The following is a 9,178-nucleotide window of genomic DNA, read 5'->3' as shown; positions in this document are numbered from 1 at the left end:
ACCATGGTATCCTTCTGGAACGCCTGAGGGAGTTAGGTATCGGGGGCACTGCGCTCCAGTGGTTCCGTTCCTACCTCTTGGGCAGGTTCCAGATGGTGCAGCTGGGGGACGTGTGCTCCGATAAGAGGGCACTTACATCTGGTGTCCCTCAAGGAGCCATTCTGTCCCCCATGCTATTCAACATTTACATGAAACCGCTGGGAGAGATCATCCGGAGACACGGGGTGCGGTGTTATCAGTATGCTAATGACACCCAAATATGTTTCTCTGTGCCCCCGACTGATGCAGTGACCAAGGATGGCATCTCTCCTCTAAATGCCTGTCTGGAGTCGGTAATGGGCTGGATGAGGGAAAACAGACTCAGTTTGAATCCAGAGAAAATGGAAGTGCTCGTGATAGGTTCCATGGGGCCGGGGATGGATATTTGTCCACCTGTCCTGAACGGGTTCAGGCTCCCCTTGAAGGACTCCGTTCGCAGTTTGGGGGTGCTCCTGGACTCGTCGCTCCACCTTTCATCTCAGGTGGATGCGACGGTCAGGAGCACCTGTTATCAGCTTCAGCTGATATGCCAGCTGCGACCCTACCTGGGCCGGGGGGACCTTGAAACGGTGGTACATGTCTGGTGACCTCTCGGTTGGATTTCTGCAATGCGCTCTACATGGGGCAACCCTTGTACCATACTCAGAAGCTACAATTGGTTCAGAATATGGCAGCAAGACTGGTCACTGGATCCTCCAGGGCCAGTCACATAACACCTGTGCTGAAAGATCTACATTGGTTGCCTATTCGCTTCCGGGCGCAATACAAGGTGTTGGTTATTACCTATAAAGCCCTAAATGGCTTGGGCCCAGGGTACTTGGAGGACCGCCTCTCCCCATACAATCCGCCCCGCGCTCTCAGGTCAGCCGGGAAGCAACTGTTGAAAGTTCCAGATGCAAAATATTCTGCGACAACACAGAGGACGTTCTCCATCTTGGCCCTGCAGCTCTGGAACTCTCTTCCCGGCGAGCTCCTCTCGGCCGCCTCCCTTGACCTATTCAGGAAGGGGTTAAAAGCCTTCCTTTTTCAACAAGCTTTCCCCTAATCGATGTAATATCTGCTCCCCCTCCATCGCACTTGCATTTTAAGCTAGATATGTGAGTTTTTAATCTGTAATTTTGAACTTGTTTTTATTGCTGTTTTATTGTTGTATTTGTTTATTGTGGAATTGTACATTTATGTACTTTGTAACCCGCCTTGATCTACCAAGGAAAGGCAGGCTATAAATAAAGATGTTATTATTATTATTGTTGTTGTTGTTGTTGTTGTTGTTGTTGCACTTTTCCATGTGTTTGGAATTATTCTTTTATCTATTTCTTTAATCGTCTTGTATTGTGGTGGAGCCAGATTTCAAATTAGGTCCTGTACACACTGGCCATAAAGGCTGGCAAGGGGACAGAATTGGGGCATAGCATCCTCATGATGCATGCCCGACTCTGCCCTCAGGGCACCCTGATGCCGCATGCTGCTTCACATGGCATGTGGCATCATGGCACTCCTCTGGCCCTGCATCCATGATGCCAAAGGAGCACTGTATAGCCACATCAATGAAGCTATGGTGCTTTTTCAAGGGTGCAAAAAGGAGCAGCATTTGAAAGGCCAGATCGGGGCCATGACGTGAGGTTGCCATGGCCTCCGTCTAGCTAAGAAAGGGGGTGCGTCTCGCTGCCCTTTAGGGGCTGTATGTACAGCCCCTTAGTTAGTGTATTTATAACAACAAAGATAAACCATCTTTCATTCAAAGGCACTTGCTTACACTCACTCACACACACACACAAGAACTAATTTAGTAAAATGTGGTAGCTGTTAGTGAATTCAGAGGGTTTTAGCAGCAGGCAATACACTACTGGATTCAGTCAGTGTGTGGAAAGTGTGCAGTGGATTATTATGGCTCAGCATGCAGTCATGTCTTGTGCCAAGAAGTCAAGGGAGAAACAGACAAGAGTGTCCAATGTAGGGGTGCCCCAAACAGGCATATTTATAGGGAGAAAAGTGACCTGAAGCAGTTTCTTAGGAGTTGAAATTATTTTTCTAGAATGAAGAATTGACATAGGTTTGAGGAAAATGTCAGGACAATCAATCTAGAAGTCTCACACAAAAGGGTGTCATCTCCAGAGGGAAATGCCCCTGGATTCTCAACCTTTGGTAAGTACTCAGTGCATTTCTTTACATCGCACATTTGTGTGAAGGGATTGTGCAGATTCCAGCCTCAAAAGACCTATCCTGTGTATGTGCACTAGCACTCCCAAGTCAAATCTGCTGGGTTGTCTATTGGTCTTGCACTGGAGCACCTCTAGTGGCTACATGTCCAAACATCCCTTTTAATAGCAAGCTAATATCAGAGGACAACTAGATTTGAAAGAGGGCTGATCTGTGAGGTAACATCATGACTGCCAAAACATATTATATCTAGGGTGTTTAGACTGAATGTTTTCTTTCTTACCCTTAAACCTGTTCACTGCACCCACTAGTATCATTTGTTTTATTACAAAGGCAAGCATGGGTCCTTGCATTGTGGAAGGAAGGAAGGAAGGAAGGAAGGAAGGAAGACAAATTAAATAATCAAGTGAAAAATGAGGAAGCTTAGTGCTAGTCAGAAATAACTTGTCAAGGCAGGGTGGAGTAGGGAATGAATAACCATGGGGAGCATTGTATAGTATATCCTGGTGGAGGGTATATCGGAGAGAATGGAACACAGGACAGCTGCACTTTATCTTGCAATACTTTGCTTCAGGTTCCTCTTTTTATTTACTTGTTACACTTGCCTCACTCTTCCTTTATACATATCTCTTTTTTTGTTGTTGTCTTTCTGTCAAAATGTATGAGGTAAACTGCTCAAGGAGAGATTGTATGTGTGTGTGTCTATCAGGGCCAAGAAACCTGAGTCCATCAGATGTTTTGTACCATAACTCTCAACTTCCCTTATCATTATCTATGCTGTTTAGGGATGATGAATCCAGCAACATTTGTTGTGGAGGGCATGGTCTCCAGTCCCTGGAAAATGAAGAACATCTCCTTTCAGAAGAAATCCTGGTAAGTTAAAAGTGTACTGGTGACAGAAGGAGGTGATTTTAAAAATGTCAAACTGAAAGACCAGTGATGGCAAACTAAGGCATTCCGAACACATTTGATCAACTATCTCCCTATAGATCTGACAACCATTGGCTCTATGAAGCAGCATGTGAAGGAGATGTCATGTCAGCATACAACTGTGTGTTCTTCTTGTTTATAGTGATGCATTATTTAAATAGCCTGAAGTCAATATTAAAAATAAAAAACACAACAAAAAAAATTACAGGGAGAAAACAAATAATATTAGGTTGGATAGACCTAAAGTAAGTAGGTTTGCACACAGTAACTGACATAATCTCACACAATTCATAATACATTCCTTGTGGGATTCTCTCTCTCTTCAGGATGTAAGAAAAATGATCACATTTTTGAATATTTTCATCTGTCAAATGATTTCGCACAAGGAAAACATAATCTTTAAAATTTCTATACTTAAACAACTGACAGAAGAAAAAACAACAACCACTGAGTGATATTTTGACATGATGGAATATATTAACATACAAAACAATTCCTAAAGTGGTTTAGTCCCACACTGTTTAAATTATGGTTTTCTTCCCCCCCTCCCCCCTTAAAATTTATATTTGGGATGTTAACTATGTTTGTCTCAGAAAGTGAATATATGTACTTGATGGTGCCACAAGCTAATACAGTTTTAAAATATAAAATATCATATTCTTTTCAAGCTATTGATGTGCAACATGTTTTCTGTCCCTAAGTATCTGAATTGTCTGAAAATTATGACTTAAAATGAAATCACTTATTCAACACTGTGTGAACCAACATAGAGAAAAAGAGATGTGTAAAAGAAGTGTTGCCAATCTTGGCATCAAATTATCATCTGTCCTTTCCATGTTTATCCAAAACAGTTTTTGCTGGCTAGATATGAAAACAAAGCTTAATCATTTTCCATGTGGTGAGAAAAGCCCACATAATTATCTAAACAACGCTCATAATGAAAAGAGACTCAGAATTATATGAAATGTCAAATATCCCTTGGCACTCTCAAACTGAGCAAAAATTACAGTTGTTTAACATGAAAGGGGGGAAATGACACAAATCTTTGTCAAACTGAAATTTCTTTGCCTAGAATAAAGTGGTGGGAATAATGCAATAAATGGGGCTTCAGCACATGCATTATTTGTTTTATGCGGGGAGGTCCGGAACAGATCCCCTGCGTAAACAAAGGGTGCACTGTATTCAGATGACACCCAACTCCACTACTACTATCCATCACAATCCAAGGAAGCTATTTCGGTCCTAAACCAGTGCCTTTTTTCAGTAATGCACTGGATGATGGTGAACAAATTAAAACTTAATTGAGATGAAATGAAGGTGCTTCTTGGCCAGTGGAATGGCAGATCAGGAAATATTGATGCACCCTGTGCTGGATAGGGTTACACTCCCCCTAAAGACACAGGTTGACAGCTGTGTCTTTAAGCGGGGTGTAATTTGATTCAATCCTGAGTTTGGAAGAGCAGGTTTTGATGGTGGCCTGGAGTGCCTTTGCACAACTAAGGCTTATGTTCTAGCTGCGCCCCTTCCTTGAGACTTCAGATCTGGCCATGGTGATACATGTGTTAGTTACATCTTGATTGGATTACTGTAATGTGCTCTAAGGTGGACTGCATTTTAAAAGTGTTTGGAAACCATCTGGTCCAAAGAGCAGCAGTCATATTGTTAATTGAGGCTGGCTACAAGGAGGTTACAACTCATTTTTTGCAACAGTTCAACTGGTTGTTGGTCTGTTTATGGGCATGATTCAAAGTGTTGGTTTTGACCTATGGCTCAAGGGTTGTGTGTACTTTTATAATCTGCCTGTGTATTGAGATCTGCTGGGAATGTCCTACTCTTTGTCCCACCACTTTCACAGGTATATCTGGTGGGAACATAGGAATGGACCTTCTCTGTGGCTGCCATCAAGGTCTTGAACTCCCTTTCCAGAGAGGGTAGACTGTCACCCTCCCAACTTTCTTTTTATAAACAGGCCCACATATATCCGGAACCACCGCATCTCATCCATGAACCTATCACTTTTGAGATATTTGTGGACTATAACTTCCATCAGATCTAGATAACATAGCCAAATGTGAGGAATCATTAGAGCTTCAGTCCAAAACAGTGGGGCTGAAGGAAGGCAGGAATTCCTCATTCATGCTATACATAGCTACCTAAGGTCTGAGCCTACATTTCAAGTTGCAATACAGAAAACGTTTGACTGTAACTGATATATGATTTCCAGAATCTCCAACTTCCCACACAGTTCCCTAGGGAAATAATTCTTCACTACCTTCATTCTTAAAGGATGGAACAGGTAATTTCTCTCCACACTACAAGAAAGTCTTCAAACACTGTACAGTTTTATAAAAAATTGCAATTTTCTACTTGATCTGTGCAAAATATTCATGCGATTTTGTTTTGCAGAGAAAACAGCATTTTCTGCAGAGAGAGTAATATTTAAATATTATATAAATTCAAATATTTCAATAAGCAGAGTCAGTGTCATTTGATTATTATTACTACAGCATGGGCATGTGTTTCAACAAATGTTTCTCTGCTAGTTATAATGTTTTGTTCCATTTTTATTATTGCTTTAATAATTTGGAATTTCTGCATCTGTTATTGAGTCATGCCTTTGTATGTAAGACTTAAGTCCAGGTTATGTGAAGATCTGTATTCTCCCATGAGCCTACCCAGGTTATGAGAATTTAGGGAAGGCTCTTTTCTCCATCCCATAAACTTATCAGCTAAACCTGTGGTGAACACCAAAGAGAGTCTTCGTAGTGACCGCTCCCAGGCTCTGAAGTTTCTTTCATAAATTAGGTAGATTGTTCACCTCCATGAAGTTCTTCTGGTTGCAGTGAAGACTGTTATTACTTTGAAAGGCACTGAGCAGCTGACCTTTTATAGAGACAACATTTTTAATGTTTTGCTTTTTCTGTGTTTTGTTGCTTTTAAGGTCTCTGGGTTTTAAAATATTGTTTTTAAAGTTTAATTATATTTTTTAACTTTTGTATATTTTTAAAGGCATGAGCTTTTAGCTGTATCTTTTTTTAAAAGTAAGCTACTTTGAGTCCCATTGGGTGACCTTGGGCAAGATATATTCTCTCAGCCTCAGAAAATGGCAATGGAAAACCCCCTCTAAAGAAATTTGCCCCCTCCCCCAAAACAAAAAACAAAAAACCCCAAAACAAAACCCTATGATAGGTTTGCTTTATAGTCACCATAAGTTGGAAATGACTTGAAGGCACAGAACAACAAGATGGAAAGATAGTTAGCTGTCTTATCAGGGTAGATACTCTGAAAGGGTTAGTATGGATGTGTTGTTTGCTGTTTTGTGGTAGCGATGGTGGTGAGGAGGAGGGAAGGATGCAGTAGTAGTACCTTAAATATTTCCTTTGCATCTATGGTAAGGAGGAAGTATAAAATATTCCCTTCCCTACATGCTGTGACATTCATCAGTGCACAGCAATGGCTCAGATCAATTTTACTTTCTCTTCATGTCCCAAGGGTCCTAATATAGATTTTGACTCCTGCCAGCTGGACTGAGCTTTGGAACACTAGGTACCTTGATGAGCTGCTCTTCATTGGCTATGTAAATCCTCATTTTTATGCTAGTGATGTGAAGAAAAGTGTTGTCCTACACAATGACCCTTTTGGGAAGAGAAGACAGCTACTTAGTTCTACAGATAGATGAGGTTGTCCTTTTTCTTTCTTTTTCTGTTTTTTGCTGATAAGCAACATTTTTTTCCATTAAGTGTTCTCATTGAGAATAGATTTCTCATAGAATGCAAGGTCTTCTTCTCCAAGATACTTGAGAAACACTTAGGGTATGTTAATAGACAACAGCAAACATTTTCTAAAACTGGGGCAAGGGGCTAGTTCTCTGATAAGGCCTACTTCTGACCTTCACTGTAGTAAAGAGCAGTGCAGACTCACCTCCTCTTCAAATGGCCAACAATTCCCATTATCCCCAATGTTTGGACATCATAGGGATTATACTACAGTAGATCTGGACCATAAGATTCTCCTCTGTTGATCTAATACTCCTGGGTCAGTCGATGGGATGGTGTGGGGACTGGCAGGTGTTAACATGCCCACCCACTGCTGCCCCATGAACCTGCTACTCAGAAATTCCATAGCAACTGGTGAATCATTGTGACCTGCACTAAGGCCATTTTGTGCTGGGATTGGATGAGGACCACCAGACTGGCATCTGGTCTGCCCAGTCCTGTCCTGGGGGTGTTGGTCTGTATTGTCCAAACAGGACATGATGCATGGCCAGATGGAGCATGGGCCTTTTGGCTCATGTAGACAGCTCCACTGTGGATGCAGCCTGTGTCAGTTATCATATACAGAAGTCCCAACAGACTAGCCAAATAATTAGAAAACCTCCTGGTGTTATTACTTTTTTTCCTCAAGAGAAAAAAAAGCTCTCCAATCACTTTTGCGGCATTATCAGACCCCCTGTCAGCCCATTCACCTAATGGCCACTGAAGGCCAGTGTCCTTTTGAAATAGCAAGTGGTAACAAGGAAGTCTGTTTGGCTGAAGCTTCATTTCTCTTTCAAGTGACTTTTAGAAGAAGTCACTTCTGGCTAGAAGAAACCATGTTAACAATAAACTAGGAGTTCTGGGAGAGCTAGAAAAGGGTTCTCCAAGACTGGTAGTTGCAGTTATAGCAATCACATAATGCTACTACCGCTTTAGCAAAGAAAAGAATGATAAAGAAACAACAGCCTTATTGGGGATAGTGGAGAGAGGGGGAAGAGGAGGAAACTGTGATCACACAACTTTCCAATGCCTGGACTCCTGCTGGAAGCTCATTATACACAGAGCTAATGTTACTGCAGCAACATTGGTAGCTACTGGTGGCCAATAGTTAACATCAGTGAAAAGGTGTGTGACAATAAGGGGTGGAAGACAAACCAGCTACAGTGCAACTATGACATTATCTGATAAAATTTGATTTGCTTTAATACCACTTTTTAGCCTCGTGTGATACTCTTCTTAGTCTTTATGTCAGCAAATAAAATAGAATTTTAAGATTGGCTCTGAGAATCCTATAGTACCATATATTTCCATATATCACAAGAAAGTGAATAAGTAGAGATATGGGAGGTTTGACTGTTGGACTACAACTCTGGAGACCAGAGTTCAATTCCACACTTGTTCATGAAACCCACTGGATGAACTTAGCAAGTCCCATACTCTCAGCCTCAGAGGAAGGCAATAGCAAACCTCCTCTGAACAAATCTTGCGAAGAAAACCCCATGATAAGTGTGCCTTAGGCTTGCCATAAATTGGAAATGACTTGAAGGCACACAAGAGCAACAACATTGGAGATATGGAAGAAATTGCAGCAGGGAGCTGACGATTGCATGACACTGAGGAAGCGCTTCAGGGTTACATACACGGATACTTTTTTAATGTTTCTCCGGTGATTCCCAGATGGTGAGTCCATGTGTGATAATCTTCCTTGTGAATATACAAGTGTAGGGACAAAAAAATTATTTGAAAATATTCAAAATGATAGGTGTTTTGAGTATTGGGAAATCAAGAGAAGAAGAATACTAGAATCTTCATAGTTTGGGACTTATTCTACATGAAAAACATGCATATGATATTTTTGGTTGCAGCTAAAAAGACCAATGAGATTGCATCAATAGAAATGTGGGGGTGAAACAGACGGGCAGGAATGTGGGGGTGAAACAGATGGCCCTGATTGCCATAAAACTGCAACAACTACATGTTGTGGTCTCCAGGGCACCTGCTGCTGCGGTTCTAAATGGACTGCGGAAAGAAGCGGAAAATATCCACTCTTTTTTGGGGATGATTTTGGGCGTCTCTAGGCAGCCCTGGTGCAACCCCAGTGCAGCTTGCAGCCAGTCCAAGTAGGTGTGACGTCTAAAGCCACTTCCATCTGCCTGACTGTTTCAGGCCATACTGTCTACAACAAGGGAAGTAATAGTCCTACTCTATTCTGCTTTGGTCAGGACTCACCTGGAATACTGTGTCCAGTACTGGGCACCACAGTACGAAAAGGATGTTGTAAGGTAAGCTGAGAT

The 9,178-nt window shown here is 41.7% G+C and overlaps 1 long non-coding RNA gene across 1 annotated transcript; it reads left to right on the top strand.

Annotated features, from left to right (window-relative positions):
• Positions 1–1,867: 1,867 nt before the first annotated feature.
• Positions 1,868–5,553, top strand: LOC121927759. The gene is made up of 3 exons (XR_006103331.1): positions 1,868–2,184; positions 2,985–3,072; positions 4,985–5,553. It is a non-coding gene; the product is annotated as an uncharacterized LOC121927759 (long non-coding RNA).
• Positions 5,554–9,178: the final 3,625 nt, after the last annotated feature.

Source organism: Sceloporus undulatus, chromosome 4 (genome assembly GCF_019175285.1).
Source record: "Sceloporus undulatus isolate JIND9_A2432 ecotype Alabama chromosome 4, SceUnd_v1.1, whole genome shotgun sequence".
Taxonomy (NCBI): domain Eukaryota; kingdom Metazoa; phylum Chordata; class Lepidosauria; order Squamata; family Phrynosomatidae; genus Sceloporus; species Sceloporus undulatus.
Note: the sequence above shows the minus strand (reverse complement) of the source record. Positions and strands in the feature narration are given on the sequence as shown.